The sequence below is a fragment of the Capsicum annuum genome, chromosome 6 (assembly GCF_002878395.1).
Source record: "Capsicum annuum cultivar UCD-10X-F1 chromosome 6, UCD10Xv1.1, whole genome shotgun sequence".
NCBI lineage: Eukaryota > Viridiplantae > Streptophyta > Magnoliopsida > Solanales > Solanaceae > Capsicum > Capsicum annuum.
In genome coordinates this window covers 174197526-174216404 of record NC_061116.1, presented here as the reverse complement: position 1 = coordinate 174216404, position 18879 = coordinate 174197526, and positions in this window count along the sequence as shown.

Sequence of the window (18879 nt, the reverse complement as noted above, 5' to 3'; positions counted from 1 at the left end):
GTCATATAAACTCTATGCTCTGATACCAAGTTTTTCACAACCCAAGACTACCCCCTAGAAATAACACGATGCTTAGAAGCATAAGTTCTCCTAAGCTAACCCATAAACTGGCATACTATTATGCAACCGATTTATAATATTTTAAATAATTAGTTCTACTATGTGGAAATATAATCATGATAAAATCTGGGAAGCATTATAATACTAATACAATTTAAAATCTGATAAAACTGATGAGAGAACAGAAATTACATATTAACTCTAACTAACATATAGGAAGCCTCTGCTATATTGACTATAGATAGCTGGGACATGCCTCCAACTACCACTAATCAATAAATATGAATAATAATATAAAATAGATAAACAATATCAGATTATAGTCCCCAAAATAGGAGAACTCATCACCTGCTGGCTGGAAACTGCAACAATCTGATCATGATGTATGGGCTAAAGTTGGTACCTATATTATGAAATAATGTAGACACACAAATGTATATGTAGATCAGTACTTCTGGAATGTACTGAGTAAGCGCGGGTGAATGAAAATAGTAAAACTGACTTCATACATAATCTTAAAATGTGCATGCTAAGTGTAAGTAGGCTCACCAAGAGACTGAAATAAATAAATGCTGATATATCGTAAAATAGGATTTATAAACCAAAATTTCATAAGCTAGTGAATCACTACACTTAGATTCTTAAAACTTTACTTCTAAAATATAAGTAGAACTGAAGCTGAAAAAATGTAAAACATAGGTACTATATGAGTATTGGGTCTGAAACTAAGTGAGAGAAACTGACATAACTTGAGGATCTGAATTTACAAATATATTGAGCATGAATGCATGAAAATTACAATATCTAAGGATACAAGACTAAGTGTATATCTTTTAGGTTACTGAGATAAATCTGAAATCTAAAAGATTGAGAGCTGTTAAACTCAGTGTCAGAAAATCTGTACACTTAGTCAAGCAAACCTGAACTGAAAAATGTATGAACACTGACTGTGACTATGGGAGCTAGCTATAACCGACATGCTCCAATGTACTATCGGGGTCCAACCTGTAATCCCAGTTGAAAGGGTATCAATACCATGCCACTTGTACTAACATTGGCTGTGTGGATCCACTAATCAGATATCTCGAAGGACGAAGGTGTCATGCCTAACTGATGAGGGACCCCTCAAGATCCTACACTCATTACGTAGTTCTGGCATATAGGGACTGCTACTAACGTCTCATGCCCACTGACGAGGTAGACAAGTGCCTCATGCCTACTAATGGGGGGGGACGACATCCCTACGTTCACTCAGTACTAAGTTTTACTCCCAACTAAAGACACTGATTACTGGACTGAACTGAGCTTAACTAATATGTTAACTGACTAAACTGATAATGCTCATACATATCTAAAATCATTTTAAAAATACTGAGACTAAGTAAATAGCTAAATTTTGGGTATTCATAACCCTTAGAACTCAATAGCAATAACAACAGGGACATACTAGAGCTTCAAAACCATAATATGAAAGCATTATTCAAAGAAATCCATCACTTGGGCATTTCATCAAACGGAAGTAGATCATGAACTTGAACATGTGAATATGATATACATTTTAAAACAATAGGATAACATGGCTAGATTCATAACTTGGGGTTCATCCTAAAATTAATTGAACATGATATGGGAATTTCATCAAACATATGGAAAGCATGAATTTAAAACATGGGAATGTTACTAAAAAATATGAATTTAGGATCTATCATGGAATTCACTTTAATAAAGCATGGGAAACTCAAATTCATGGCATGAGGAATTCAAAATCTTGCATGGAATCACACATGGGCTGAGTTAACTTTAAAACACCATGAAAACCTGAAATTCAATCTTTCTTGAACATATAAAATACCATAATTATAAAAAAATTCATTCTTTAATTTAAAGAAAAGGGTTTTGGGCTCCATGGGTGAAAGGGAACCCATGGATGAACTTCCACATACCTTAAAATTTTAATCTTGAGAGGAGAACAAAATTTGTGATGCTTTCTTGAATGTTCTTGAACTTGGGGAACTTGAATTCTTGAAGAAATCTTAAAATTGGAAATTGAATTCATGAGTTATTAAAGAAGATATCTTGAATTTCTTGTTCTTGTGAAAGGAGGCTTGAATTCTTGGGTGAGAAACCCTAATCTTGATGTTCTTGAATTTGAATCTTGAGACTTAGGAGATGATCTTAAAGAAGAAGCCCTAGATGGTTGTTCTTGAGTATGGAAGAGAAAGTAGAATTTTTTAAGAATGAAAGATTTAGGGTTGTTTTTTATTTAAATTCAGCCTTAACATGGCTTAAACAATGTAGTTTTTGGGGTTAAAAGAGTGGAAAAGGACAAAAAAAATTTTAAAATTGGTATAACAGCACTGAACTGTCTGGGGTGACAGTTTAGGTAAAGGACCATCACTTTGGTGACTGACCGTCACTCCAACTGTCACTAGATGACCAGAATTTGGCCTTTCTACCCAAGGTTGACGGTCTAGAGTGACGGGCGATCACTTATGCAACGGTCCATCACCCTGGCTATTGCACCTTGGCAGACAGATACCTTTTGGGTAAAATGGGCATACCCTTATACCCCAATATCAGATTAAGGTAAAATTAGTATCGTTGGAAATATAATTCAATCAACTATCTGTTGGTGGGTCTTGAGCTCAAAAATTCTTATAGTTATGTATATCTCGAGAATTCAATCACTAAGGGAGGTTTTAACTTTCATAAGCTAGGAGATATTTGAGAGTTTAATATACATCAAACTCACTCATAAAATTACCAAAGCGCTGTAGTTTATTTTGCATGATCTTGAAGCATGGTTCTAACATTGGTTTGGATTTTTGGGTCATTGCAAGTGATGTATCTTTTGATATGCTTTAAAGGAAGGATAGTGAGCTTAAAATTCACATATTATCCTAGTTCTTGAAGTCTATTAAGATTATAGGATTAAGTGATGATTTTTATAACTATCCAATTATTTATCATGATCTTTCCCTTTTGAAAAAGAATGATCATTGGTAAAGATAGCTTTGGCTTTCTTGAGTATTTGAGAAAGCCAATTAGTCATTGTTCTTGCACTAATGCCTTTGAATGTGATCCTTTATATGACACCCTGTAAGACCCTGTATTTCTCTAGCATAATATAAGTTCCATTGCATGAGTATTCTTATATAAAAAATTTTAAAACACTCAGTAATATTTAGTTTAAAGCCTACCATTGCATAAGAAATTGAATTAGATTTCTAACGATATAAAATTCACCCAAATTCAATAACCGGGTAAGAAGTTATGGCGATTTTAAGTTTCAATTGTAAAACCCCATCATTTTAACCCTTAGTACTCACGGAGCAGGCCAAGTTTCCATTTGTCTAATTCCAGTGAGAGTCCGCGATAGTGGTACGTTGTGCCATAGGCCAAGTTGTCATTTGGCAGTTTCCAGTGTCTCTCCGCAATTCCACCGCGTCGCAATGAGCTTTTAGATCACAAACAAGGTGGCAATGTGATTATGCCACATCACTCAACCGTGCACTTTCCCAATTGTCTGATTCCAGTGACATGGCACGATAGCGCCGCATCGCACCAGCCTACAGAATTCAGAATTTTTCCAGTTTTGCAATTTTAAATTCCAAGGGTCATTTGGTCTTTTCCCATGACCCCAAATCTACCTAAACACGAGATTTAACCCTAAGAGAGCATTATTTGCTCACTTTTACATTATTCTCTCAAATTAAAATCAACTTTCTTCAAGAACAAGAAACTCTAGCTCTCAAGTTCAAGACCAATCTTCAAGAATTCCCCAAGAACTTCAACAAATTCATCCATTAAGGTATGTTAGATGTTCATCCATGGATTCCTTTCATCTCTGGAGTCCAAGTAACCCTTCTAAATCTTAAACTTACAATCTTTTCAAGTTATTTGATTTTAAAATTATGATTTTATCCATGAATCTCCATGTACTATTGCTTTTATACCATGTTACCATGAAATTATTGTTATTAGTCGATCCTCCGTGTTTTTATATTATTATCTATTGAATTAAACCATGATTTATATCTATTATATTGAATTCATGCTATTTCCATAAGTTCCATGACATTCCTATGATTGTTTTAAACCATAACTACAAGTGTTTGATAAAATGCCTACAAGAGTGATTGTTTTAATAAGAACCTTCATGCTTTGTCTCCCAAGATTTAGTGTCATTTTACTATTGTTGTTTTGAGTCCTAGGAGTATTGAATACCCAAAAACCATAGCTGTTTATTTAGTTAATCTTAGTATGTTATAGAATATACTTCAGAACATACCATGAGATTTATCAGAACAGTCAGATATCAATCAGTTAAACTCAGAACGGTCTAGTATTTTAGTGTCTTTCAGTTATGAGTAGGATTTAGCACCGAGTAAGTGTAGGGATGACGGATTCCCCATAAAATAGGCAGAGTCGTTAGCAGCAGTCCTTATACTCCAGAACTACGTAGCTAGCGTAGGATATGAGAAGTCACCCATCAGATTAGGCTTGACTATCTCGCAGGGGTCACCTGTTAGTTCAGGCTTGACACCCTTAGACCTTTGGATAATATATCAGCTTAGTAGATCCACACAACCAGTGTTAGTACTCGTGGCATAGTATTAACACTCTTTAAACTGAGGTTATAGGTTAGACCCCGATTAGCTTAGATTAGGGCATGTCGGTTAGATGATACCTCCCACAGTCTCCAATACAGTCTTAGTCATAGTCTCAGTTACAGTTTTAATTTAGATATTCAGTCTTAGTGTTGCTTGACTAAAGCATACAGATTTCAATTATTTTAGTATTTTAGTTTCTAGATTTTACTTGGTCCATGTTATATGCTTGGTCATGCATCCTCAGCATCTTCAGATTTTATATATCTTCAGCATCTACAGACTTCCATGCTCACGCAATATTTACAAATTCCCCATATTTTTAGTACCTAGAGATTACATATTTTCTGTTCAGTGGTCCATGCTTTACATGCATATTCAGATAATTATTATTACATTCATGAAACTATGCAGATCAACTTACCTCATTTAGCATACCAGTACATTCAAAGTAATGATCGCATACATTTTTCTTGCATTATGATGTGTTATATTATAGGTTCAGATGCTTAGTTCTTGGACCACGCTTAGACTTCACTTCTCAGGCGATAAGCAGTACAGTGGCAGTAGTGTGTCCTCATCATTTGAGGATAGATTATTTTATTTCATGATTCCAAACTAGTCAGTTAGTTGGAGTTAGTTGGGACCGTCCCATCAACTCACAGTTATTTTAGTTTAAAGGCTTTTCAGACATTAGAGCCGGTTATTCAGTATTCAGACATTACAGATAGTTATCTACTTTATCAGTACTTTACCAGATTCAGTAATTTATTTCTATATAATCATATTTTAGTTTTGAACTCAGTTATTAAAAGCTTATGGCATGTCAGTATTCTTTTATATTTATGATCATATTATATAGTGCTCAGGGCAGATACCAGCTCATGGGTTAGCTTGTGGTCCCTCGGGACTGTAAGCATCGTGTGATGCCCAGGGTGTACTCTCGAGGTATTACAAACTTGGTATTATAGCCTAAGGTTTTAAATTATCCTAGGAAGTCCAAAATTTGTATCACGTAGAGTCTTGTACACAGGTGTGTAGCATGCCACACTTATGGATAGGAGGCTATGAGATGTTTAGGAAAAGTTTCCCTTGTTTTAGTATTTATGTGATGAGATCGAGCATAAGATCATGTTAAACTCTTAGTCTAATCTATTTCTTTCTTCCGTTTATAGAACATGCCACCCAAGAAGAACGGAAGAAGAACAGGAAACCATCCAGCCCCTCATCCCGTCCAGGCAGATCCTCTGGATGAGTATGTCTCTCACATAAAATTTAGAGTCGCGTTCACTACTCTAGCCAATTCTGCAGTAGCATAGAATGAATGGTTAGCTACTGTTTTGGCCAACCTAGTGGTCAATATTGCTTCAACCAGAATTCGGCGCTTCACCCAGATGAATCCTTTTTTTTTCATGGGATCCAAGTCTAAAGAGGATCCACAAGAATTCTTAGATATAGTGCAAAGGGTAACAGATGTTATGGGGATGACATCTAGTGAGAGTGCTGAGTTGGCTGCATATCAATTACAGGATGTAGCCCATTCATGGTTTAAGCAGTGGAAAGTTGATAGGGGTTTTGATGTAGGGCATGTAGAGTGGGAAGAGTTTTCCACAGCTTTTTGAGATAGATTCTTTCCATTAGAGTTAAGAAAGGCCAAGTTATTAGAATTTATTAACTTGAGGTAGGGAAGCATGAGCGTGAAGGAGTATTCCCTTAAGTTTACTCAGTTAGCTAGATATGCTCCTTATATAGTAGCTGATAATAGATCCAAGATGAGAAAATTTATGTCTGGAGTGTCTGATAGTGTGGTTAAGGAGTGCAGGACCACAATGCTGATTAGTGAGATGGACTTGTCTAGGATGATGGTCCATGATGAACAGATAGAGGAGCAGAAGATTAAGGAAAGAGAAAAAGGGAATAGAGGGCTAGAATGGGTAGCTTTAACTTTAGTCAGCCAAGATCAGAGGGTGGTAATCGGCCATAGTTTCATCAGAGGTCTTCAACCCCAGTACCTTATCATCCAGTACCCCAATACCCAAATTCAGAAGTGATAATATGGATAGAGCACCAGGCTCTAAGTCCCAGGGTAGTGTTAGCAATGCCGTACAAATCCCCTATGTCAGAAGTGTGGCAGACACCATTGGGATGAGTGTAGAGCTGATAGTGATTTGTGATTTAGGTGTGGCAATCCTAGCCATCTGATTTGAGAGTGTCAAGTAGTTGCTCAGAAAGGTAGGGATTTACGCTAATAGGGCCAGTCCCATCAGTTGTCAGTTCCATCCGATTGCCCAACTTAGCAGCGTGTCACTTCCATTGCTACCAGTGGTCAACGTCCAAATAGATTATATGCTCTTTAGTCTCACCAAGATTAGGAAAATTCTCTTGGAGCTTTTATTTCTTTTGTAACTTTGTATATATCTATCAATTTTAGAGTCAGTCCCAAAACTCTAGCAGAGCCTTTTTCATTGTCTACCCCAGTAGGTGTTTCCATTGTATCCAGGAAGGTATACAGGAACTGTTCGGTCACAATATCACAAAAAGTTACCTCAGTTAATCTCGTGGAGTTAGAGATGGTGGACTTTGATGTCATTCTCAGCATGGATTAGCTCCACCCATGCTATGACTCGGTTGATTGTAGAAATAGAATATTTTATTTTTAGTTTCCAAATAAACCCGTCCTTGAATGGAGGGGTAGTACTACAGCTCTTAGAGGTCAATTGATTTCGTACCTTAGAGTGAGAAATATGATATCCAAGGGGTGTATTTATCATCTTGTACGAGTCAAAGACTCTAACTTAAAAACTTTAACTCTCGAGTCAGTTCCAGTGGTAAATGAATTCCTAGATATACTTCCTGAAGATCTTCCCAAAGTTTCTTCTAAAAGGGAAATTGACTTTGGAATAGACCTTCTCCTAGATAGTCAGCCCATATCTATTCCACTATACAGAATGGATCAAGCTGAACTCAAAGAGTTAAAAGAATAGTTAAAGGATCTCCTAGATAAGGGATTCATCAGACCCAATATCTCTCCATGGGGCGCACCTATTCTATTCATGCGTAAGAAAGATGGTTCTCTCAGATGTGTATTGATTACAGTCAGTTGAACAAGGCCACGATAAAGAATAAATATCCATTTTCTAGAATTGATGACTTGATTGACCAACTTTAGGGTGCCAGCTACTTTTCCAAGGTAGACCTCAGATCAGGCTATCATCATCTTAGGATTAGGGAATGTGACATTCTGAAAATAGTTTTTTGAACCCAATATGGTCACTTTGAATTTCTAGTCATGTCTTTTGGTCTCATGAATGCCCCAGAAGCCTTCATGGACTTGATGAACTGAGTGTTTAAGCAGTACTTATACATATTTGTCATAGTGTTCATTGATGACATTCTTATTTACACCAGTAGCGAAAACGATCATGCAGACCACCTCAGAATAGTACTTCAGACTCTTAGGGCCCATTATTTGTTTGCTAAATTCAGTAAGTGTGAATTTTGGCTAAGATTAGTAGCTTTCCTTGGCCATATTATTTCTAGTGATAGCATTAGAGTTGATCCTCAAAAGACTGAGGCAGTGAGAAACTAGCCTAGACCTATCTCTCCATCAGATATCAAGAGTTTCTTTGGTTTAGCTAGCTATTACCGTCGGTTTTTTGAAGGGTTTTCTTCTTTTGCTTTCCCTATGTCCAGATTGACTTAGAAGAAAGTTAAGTTTCAGTGGTCAGATTCCTTTGAGAAGAGTTTTTAGGAGTTGAAGACTCGACTCACCTCAGCCCCAATTCTTACCTTGCCAGATGGTTCAGATGGGTTTGTCATGTACTGTGATACATCTTGATTAGGTTTGGGTTGTGTCTTCATACAGAGAGGTAAGGTTATAGCCTAAGCCTCCAGACAGCTTAAGCACCATAAGAAGAATTATCCGAATCATGATCTTAAGCTAGCAGCTGTAGCGTTTTCCTTAAAGATATGGAGGCATTATTTATATAGGGTACATGTCGATGTGTTCACAGAACACAAATATCTTCAGTATGTGTTCTCTCAAAAAGATTTGAATTTGTGTCATAGAAGGTGGTTAGAGTTATTAAAGAATTATGACATGTGTGTTTTGTATCATCCGGGCAAGGCCAATGTAGTGGATGATGCTCTCAGTAGATTGTCTATGGGTAGTGTTGCTTATGTTGAGGATGGTAAGAAGAAGTTAGCCCAGGAAGTTTATCAACTTTCCCGATTAGGTGTCCTCTTAGTCGATTTAGCAAAAGGTAGTATTTGGGTGCAGAGTAGTTCAAAATCATCTCTAGTTTCCAAAGTGAATAAAAAGAAGGATAGAGATCCCAATCTAGTTAAGTTGAAAAAATCAGTTAGAGATCAAAAAATGGAGGTTTTATCCTAAGGGAGAGATGGTGTGTTACATTATCAGGGTAGATTGTGTGTGCCTGGTGTAAATGACTTAAGGCAACAAATTCTGCGAAAGCGTATGTTGCACATTACTATATTCATCCATGGGCCACAAAGATGTACCATGATTTACAGGAAATCAATTGGTGGAGTGGGATGGAGAGAGACATTATAGAGTTTGTAGCTAAGTGCTCAACGTGTCAGCAAGTCAAGATTGAGCACCAGAAACCTAGTGGATCCACGTAGGAGTTTAGTATTCCCACATGGAAATGGGAAGAAGTGAATATGGATTTTGTGACAAGTTTGTCTCGTACTCGTCCTCAGCATAATTTTATTTGGGTTATCATAGACCGGATGACCAAATCAGCTTATTTCTTGCCAGTCCATACATCTTATTCAGCCGAGAACTATGCCAAACTCTATCTCAGAGAGTTGGTTAGGTTTTATGGTGTTCCCTTATCTATCATCTTAGATAGAGGTACTCAGTTTACCTCTTACTTCTAGAAGGTATTCCAAAAGGGTCTTGGTACCCAAGTCCATCTCAGTACAACTTTCCACCCTCGGATAGATGGTCAGGCAGAAAGGACAATCCAGACTCTTGAGGATATGTTGAGAGAATGCGTAGTTGATTTTAAAGGTTGTTGGGATGAGCACTTGCCTTTGATTGAGTTTGCAAACAATAACAGCTATCATTCCAATATCAAGATGGCTCTATTTATGGATCTTTATGGGAGAAGATGTAGATCTATGATTGGTTGGTTTGAAATGGGTGAAGTCGCAGTAGTAGGACCTGACTTAGTGTTTAATACTTTAGAGAAAGTTTAGTTGATCAGAAAAAGGCTTAGGGTTGTCCAGAGCCGATAGAAATTGTATGCAGATATGAGGAGAAAGGATCTTGAGTTTGAGGTTGGTGATCTTGTGTACTAAAAAATCTCTCCCGTGAAGGGAATGAAGAGATTTGGAAAGAAAGGGAAACTCAGTCCCCGATATGTCAATACCTATAGAATTCACAGTCGTTTTGAAAAGGTAGCTTACGAGCTTGAGTTGCCTTCTGATCTAGATTCAGTACACCCAGTGTTCTATGTCTCATTGTTGAAGAAGTGTATCGATGATCCATCTGTAGTTGTTCCCTTAGAAAGTGTAGATGTTCAGAATAGTCTTTCCTATGAGGAAGTTCCAGTCGAAATCCTTGATCATCAAGTTCGTAGACTACGAAACAAAGAAGTTCCACTAGTAAAAGTTCTATGGCGGAATCAGTCCGTTGAGGGAGCCACTTGGGAAGAAGAAGCATATATGCAGACCAAGTACCCTCATCTTTTCCTCCACGAATCTAGACTCAGTATAAGGTACTAATCTTCTTAAGACTTCCCTCTATCATGATCATCTTCGGTAGCACATCATGTTCATGTCAGTCATGCATTCATGAATTAGTTTCATCATGTATTACATGCATCAGATATGCATGTTCAGTGTGTCAACTCAGTCCTTCAGTTTTCCTTTAGCTTAACTAGTTTCATTTGAGGACAAATAATCCCAAGAGGGAGATATTGTAATACCCTGTATTTTCCTAGCATAATATAAGTCCCAATGCATAAGTATGCTTATAAAAAAAAAATTTGAAATACTCAGTAATTTTCAGTTTAGAGCCTTCCATTGCATAGGAAATTGAATTATCTTTCCAACGATATAAAATTTGCCCAAATTTGATAACCGGGTAAGAATTTGTGCGATTTTAAGTTTCAGTCATAAAACCCCATCATTTTAACCCTTAGCACGTCGGGGAGCAGGCCAAGTTTCCATTTTGGAAATTCCAGTGAGAGCCTATGATCGTGGTGCATCACGACATAGGCCAAGTTAGCATTTGGCAGTCTCCAATGTCTCTCCGCAATTCCACCACGTCACGGTGAGGTTCCAGGCCACAAATAATGTGGCAACATAATTACGCCACATTGCACCACCGTACACTTTCCCAATTGTCCGATTCCAGTGACACGGCGCAATAGCACCGCGTCGCGCCAGCCCACGAAATTGGGAATTTTTCCAGTTTTGTAATTTTAAATTCATCTTTTTCCATGATCCCAAATCCACCTAAACACGGGATTTAATACTAAGAGAGCATTATTTGTTCACTTTTGCATTATTCTCTCAAATTAAAATCAACTCTCTTCAAGAACAAAAAACCATAGCTCTCAAATTCAAGACCAATCTTCAAGAATTCCCCAAGAACTTCAACAAATTCATCCATTATGGTATGTTAGCAGTTAATCCATGGATTTCTTTCATCCATGGAGTCCAAGTAACCCTTTTAAATCATAAAATTGTGATCTTTTCAAGTTATTTGATTTTAAAATTATGATTTCATCTATGAATCTCTATGTACTATTGGTTTTATACCATGTTACCATGAAATTATTGTTATCTATTGAATTAAACCATGATTTAGATCTATTATGTTGAATTAATGCTATTTCCATAAGTTCCATGACATTCCTATGATTGTTTTAAACCATGAACTATAAGTGTTTGATAAAATGCCTACAAGAGTGATTGTTTTAATAAGACCCTTCATGCATTGTCCCCCAAGATTTAGTGTCATTTCACTATTGTTGTTCTGAGTCATGGGGTTAATGAATACCCAAAAACTATAGTTGTTTATTTAGTCTATTCTCAGTACATTACAGAATATACTTCAAAACATACCATGAGCATTATCAAAATAGTCAGATATCAGTCAGTTAAACTCAGAACAATCTAGTATTTCAGTGTCTTTCAGTTGGGAGTAAGATTTAGCACTGAGTGAGTGTAGGGACGGTGGCTTTCCCATCAAATAGTCAGATTTGTTAGCCGCATTACCTATACTCTAGAACTACATAGCTAGCGTAGGATATAAGAATTCACCCATCAGATTAGGGTTGACTATCTCGCAGGGATCACTAATCAGTTTAGGCTTAACACCGTTAGTCCTTTGGAAAATACATCAATTTAGTGGATCCACACAACCAGTGTTAGTACCTATGGCACAGTATTAACGCCCTTCCAACTAGGGTTATAGGTTGGACCCCGATTAGCACAAATTGGGGCCTGTCTGTTAGATGATACCTCCCACAGTATCGATATAGTCTTAGTCATAGTCTCAGTTACAGTTTCAGTTCAGTTATTTAGTCTTAGTGTTACTTGACCAAAGAATACAAATTTTACTTATTTCAGTTTACAAATTTTACACAGTGCTGTTATATGCTTGGTCATGCATCCTCAGCATCTTCAAATTTCACATATCTTCAGCATCTACAGACTTCCATGCTCACTCATTATTTATAGACTCCCCATGTTTTTAGTACCTATTTATTACATGTTTTTTGTTCAGTGCTCCATACTTTACATGCATATTCAGATGATTATTATTAAATTCATGAAACCATGCATATCAGCCTACCTCATTTAGCATACCAGTACATTCAAAGTACTGATCGCATACATTTTTCTTGAACTATGATGTATCATATCATAGGTTCAAACGCTCAGTTCTCAGACCATGCTTAGACTTCACTTCTCAAACGATAAGCAATACAGTCGTAGTGGTGAGTCTTCATCATTCGAGGATAGGTTATTTTATTTTATGATTCCAGACTAGTTAGTTAGTTGGAGTTAGTTGGGGCTTGTCCCATCAACTCACAGTTATTTTAGTTTAGAGGCTTTTAGACATTAGAGTCAGTTTTTTAGTATTCAGACATTATAGATAGTTATCTATTTTATCACCACTTTTCCAGATTCAGATAGTTATTTCTATAGAGTCATATTTCTATTTTGAATTCAGTTATTAAAACCTTATGGCATGTCAGTATTCTTCCACATTTATGATCATGTTATCTAATGCTCACAGTAGGTACCAGCTCATGGGTTAGTTTATGATCCCTCAGAACTGTAGGCACCGTGTGACACTCAGGGTGTACTATTGGGGCGTTACACACCCACCTTTGTTTGATGAAGATAACCATGAGTTACTTAATTTTTGTGGTGAGTTAAGATATGATCTGCTTCACGCTAATGGTGGTTTGTCTCAAATTGGGGATCCTTTAATTAAGCAAGAAGGTATTAATTATTTATAAATTGCTTCTTCTTCTTATTATTATTATTATTATTATTTGTAATCTCCCATTATTGAAGATACTCATGTTGATGATCTTGAATCTAATAGTAAGTACATGCATAAGGACACCTTAGTTGAAGTTAGTTTGTGTGACTCATTTCTGTACTCTATTTGCTTATGATATTGTACATTATTTTGTAGAGATTGTGTCTTTTTGTGATAGTGTTACCTAGAGGGAAAATTGATATTGCATTGGCCCATGTTCATGGATAATTCTTCTATTTGACCCTGGTGACCATTTGGAGTGTGGTGATGTTTATACACACAACTTGGTGCTTGATCAAGACAACAAGAAAAATTTAATTGAGGTTGTTGGCGTTTTTCCCTATGATAGAAACTTTTTATTAAGTATTTATAATCCTTGAAGAACCAAAGTGTTACAAGGGAAAGATCTCCAACAAAGAGGAGTGCTCTTTAAATAAGGAGAGTAATGAAATGATCCAAGAGAATTCACTATTATGTGTTCTCATTCTTAACCAAGGATTTATGACTTATAGGTCAAAGAATGAGTTTTATCTTGAAAATACTTTAGATGAATTCCATTTATGAGATACCTTTCTTTATTACTTGTTTTCATGTGATGACCCCTTACTTATAAGTGGTATCACTCCTATGAACCCTAGGGCAAATATGTCACTGCCGCTTTTTATAGTTCTTACATAGCTGCATCCTTGTTTGACATACTTGTGCTTAAGCTATGTGGACCAAAACTTGTAAATGCTAAGTGAATTTACTTGTATGTAGAAGAGTCCATGGTTGTGGAATACTTTTGGTCACCTTCATAGGGTTGGACAAGTTGAAGTATCAAATAGGATTCTTGCGACCATGCCTAATACCATAACTAGAGGGAACCCAACTTCTTGGGAGAGCCAATTATTTTGGATTTCTTTGGTTTCCAATAGGTTCATCATCCCCATACTAGTATGACTTCATTCGTAACCTCACTTCCCTTAGGTAGTTCCTTAAAAAAGAGAGGTTATATGATACAAGCCGAATTACTCCAAAGATTCTAACTCAAGGATATTATAGAAGCTCTAGTTATGAATATGAGTATTGTGATCTACCATGATGAGGATAGGCAAAATATGAGTCTCTTTCTTTGAATATTTGGCTCTTTGGGTCACTTTTGGGATCATTTGCATTTAGGGTCACTTTTGGACCCATTTTGTAATAAATAGCCCATGGCTATAAATAGCTAGGTTTATTCTTTCTTAGACTTGGATGATTTTTGATGAACTTACACTTAAAAGTGTTTCTAATCTTTTTGGGAGCTTGTGATTGTCTAGAAACATTAGTTTTTTTTGGTGTGGGGGGGGGGGGGGTTAATTCCTCTCTCGGTCTTCTTAGGAGATAGGTGTTTGTGGTAATCAAAAGGAGGGTCTTAAGATTTAATATATCTATGGGTTGTCCTTTCTCTATCATCTTATGTTTGTCTAGCTATATATATATCTATCTATTTCTCATTTTTTATCATCTTTCCTTTATCATTTGATTTTCGTACATGTGTTTTGTTTTTGTGTTTTTATCATATCATTTACCAAAGCTTGTGATTGTCTAGAAACATTGGTTGTGAGGGGTTTCAGTTCCTCTCTCGGTATTCATAGGAGATAGGTGTTTGTGGTAATTGAAAGGGAGGTCGTCGAATTTAATATATCTTTGGATTTTCTTTTCTTTATCATCTTGTATATATCTATCTATCTATTTCTCAACTTTTATTGTCTTTCCTTTTCTTATTGTTTAACTTTCATACTTGTGTTTCATTTTCATATTTTCTTTCATATTATTTGGTATCATAGTTGAGCTTGGATTCGTTCCCATGAATTAAATCTTGGGTTTGTTATTGAAGAAAAATACAAAAAAAGAGTTTCCTATTTTTGGTTCTTCTCCAAATTTGAAGTTTTTGATTTTTGTGATTTCTTGAGACTCTAGTGATAGAATCTTGTTCTCTAGTACTATTGAGTTCAGTCTCAAATTTGAGCTTAAACAGAGTTGATTTGAAGGATCTACTATTGCTGAGTTTGAACTTGAACAAAATAAAAAATGTGTCTTTAAATTTGGAAATTTTGGAGTGAAATTGAGAGTTGATAAGCATTGGGATTTGTTACAATACCAAAAGGATCTTTGATCTCAAATTTTGGGTGACCCAAGTTCAAATAAGGAAGTTATAAATTTTTTAATACTACCTTGAACTCGGAATTTATGAATCTTTTAATATTACCTTGATCTTGGTATTCTTCAAAGAATTCATATCAACGCGTATTTGATACAAAAAAGGAAGAAAGAGAAAGCTTTGGGTGTTAATACAGAGGAATATTCCAAGAGAGAGATTGCAAAAAGAGCCACAAGAGGACAAATTTCGGAAGCTCATGTTGTACTTCCATAGGGCATTTTCCCCTGCACCTACTAACATAGGTCTTTCACCTGTGGATGCAGGTCACTTTGTGGTTGACATTCTAGCATAGTGGATTAACTTGCAATGTTCCATCTGCAATGGCAGCCCATCACCTATGGCCACACCTCACCCAACGCAGGCCAACCACTTGAAATCAAATTCTCCTCAGGTTCTAACCTTCTAATTTCATTTTATTGATTCCTAGTCACTTATTTTGATTCCTAGAACTAATTTTCAAGTAGTAAGAAACTTATTTAGCTGTTGATTGGTTCTTGAGTCCGTCTCATTTCTTTCTTGTCTTTTTTCTTGTATGCTTTTGTCATTTAATTCCTAGTTAACTTCTTTAATTCAAGTCTTTTAGTTTTCAATTGATTCATCCTTTCCTATCTCAACAAGAATCCATTCTAACTGATAATAGCAAATTGACGCATCATATACCAACGTGAACAAGCAAGATAAAAAAGTTGAACTAACTGTGAGACAATCCATGTATGAAAACACTAGTGATTCTGAGATTTGATTTCTCTAATGTTAAACTTTTTTGTTACTTGTGTTGAGTGTCTTATTTATAGATAACATGACACTGAAATAAGATGTCCAACCTATCACAAGTGGGTAAAATCTTGATACCATTTTGGAAGCTATCATGGGGATGCGATGAAGTATGGATTCTATAAATGAAAGGATGTCGGGCATCAAGGAGAGGGTATCAAATATGGATGGAAAGGTGGTAAATATGGAGGGACAGCTAAATTCTTCTAATGCTACTCCCTAAAACAACCTCCAAGCAACTTCAACCGGCAGTGCCCAAGAAACTTTTTCGACCATCTCTCCTAGAACTCTATACCACATAATTTACCCTTTTTCACAAGGAAATGGTCCCTTACCTTCTATTACTACCGACAAAACTCCATAACATGTAGACTGAACACTATAATTTAACCAACCACCCTACTAAAAAACTCCTCAAAATCCACCCTAAGCTCTAAAAATTCTCACTCCGCCCTATCAAACACCATAAAAACTTCTAAACTATCAAATGCCATAGGTATTTAACCCATAAGGCCTCAAACAACCGTACTACCTACCCTATAAAGTGCCACAAGTCCAAACCCTCTTAACCAAATGCCACTAAACCAAATCGTATGAGTTCAAGAAGAGTTTAAGGGATATATAGAAGGAGTTTATGGGTATGGAGCTTAAGGAAATGGTCCAAGGTACCAAGGTAGATATGGAGGTTGAGACATGGTCCTTAACTCTATCAAGGTTAATATTTCTAGTTTTCATGGAGGTATTGATCCTAAAGGATAACTCAAATAAGAGTTACAATGTGATAGGATCTTCCAAGATAATAATTTGCCCTAAGTTAAAAATACAACCTATGTCATTGCTCAATTTGAAGGATATTCTTTGACTTAGTGGAGATCGCCTAAGAGAATACAAGGGATTCTTCATGGAGGTCATTATCTACCTTGATAAGCAATAAAGGCCCTCATGAGAAGTAATAAAGGCCCTTATAAGAGCTAAGTGTGTACTGGAGAAGTATAGACAAGGGTTTCTTTCCAAGTTGTACCATTTAAGACAAGAAGAAAAGAGTTTTGAAAATTAATATGATGAATTCCAAAACCAAATCTTGAAGCTTCATTACAATGAGGATAAAGAGCACACTAATATTTGATTTAAAGTGGGGTTGAATCAAGAAATTACTTCTAGAATGTCAATACATAAGTTTTACCATAGAGATGATCTCTTAGAAGTCACTATTCATATTGAGAGAGATATCAAGTCAGAGAAGATGGCCATCAATCCTAAGGTAGGAAATCAAGTGTCCTCAACTTGGAGTCAAGGCTCAGAGTTCAAGAAGTCTTTTAAAAAGAATGCTCCAAGGTCTCCCCTTGAGAAGGAGGTAATCCTAATTGTAAGGGTAACTAAACCTTTAAATGTCATGAATGTGGTAATCAAATACGTGAGTTTCCAACTCAAAGATCAATTATACTTCATAATGGTGAACCATACTAGAAATATGAAGTGGATCAAAAGGAAAAACATATAGAAGGAGTTAAAAAATTGATAAGAATGCGGAGGTTGTAGAGGATCCATGTGATAGGCATATCACCATCCCAAAATAAGCTAGCCAACAAGTATCATTCGAAGAGGTTTTGACTCAAGAAGGAGAGATTAGAATTTCACATTACTTGGTTAAGCAAGCTATGATCCCTTCCAATTCAAGGAATCCTTTGAAAATCTTGATCTTGAAAATAATAAATTCTTGAATTTTAGGACAAATTCTCTTCATGGAGGAGAGGGTAATACAAATTAAATTACTTCAACAATTTTTACTCAAGGTAATTGGTGAAGCGTTATAGATAAAAAGGAGTATTGTGATCGACCATGATGAGGATAGGAGAAGGAGGAGTCTCTTTCTTTGAATATTTGGCTCGTTGGGTTACTTTGGGGATCATTTGGAATTTAGGATCATTTTAAGGCCCATTTTGTAATGAATATCCCATGACTATGAATAGCTAGGTTTATTCTTTCTTAGACTTAGATAATTTTGGATGAACATATACTTGAGAGTATTTAGAAGATTATTGGGAGCTTGTGATTATCTAGACATGTTGGTTGTGAGAGGTTTCAATTCTTATCTTAATCTTTATAGGAGATAGGTGTTTGTGGTAATAGAAAGGGAGGTACTTGGATTTAATATATCTTAGGTTTGTCCTTTCTTTATCATCTTTTGTCTATATATCAATTGATTTCTCAATTCTTATCATCTTTACTTTGTTATCGTTTGATTTTCATACTTGTGATTCATTTTCATATTTTATCTTAGATCATTATACTAGAGCTTGTGATTGTCTAGAAACATTAGTTATGATGGGGTCCAATTCCTCTCTCAATCTTTGTAGGAGATAAGTGTTTGTAGTAATTGAAAGAGAGGTTCTCAGATTTAATATATCTTTAGGTTGTCCTTTCTTTGTCATCGTGTGTCTTTCTATCTATCTGTCTATCTATTTCTCAATTCTAACATCTTTTCTGTATTATCATTTGATTTTTTATAACGCCCCGAATCTAGTACCCAGAATGATACACGGTGCTCATGACCCCGAAGGACCACAAGCTAACCCATAACTGATATTTGTACCTGTATACTGCATAATATACTAAATAATATGGAAACATGAACTGAAAGGCCATAAGGTACACATAACTGAATTAAAACATAACATCTAAATGGGGTATGAAATACCCAAAACAACAAAAATAACTAT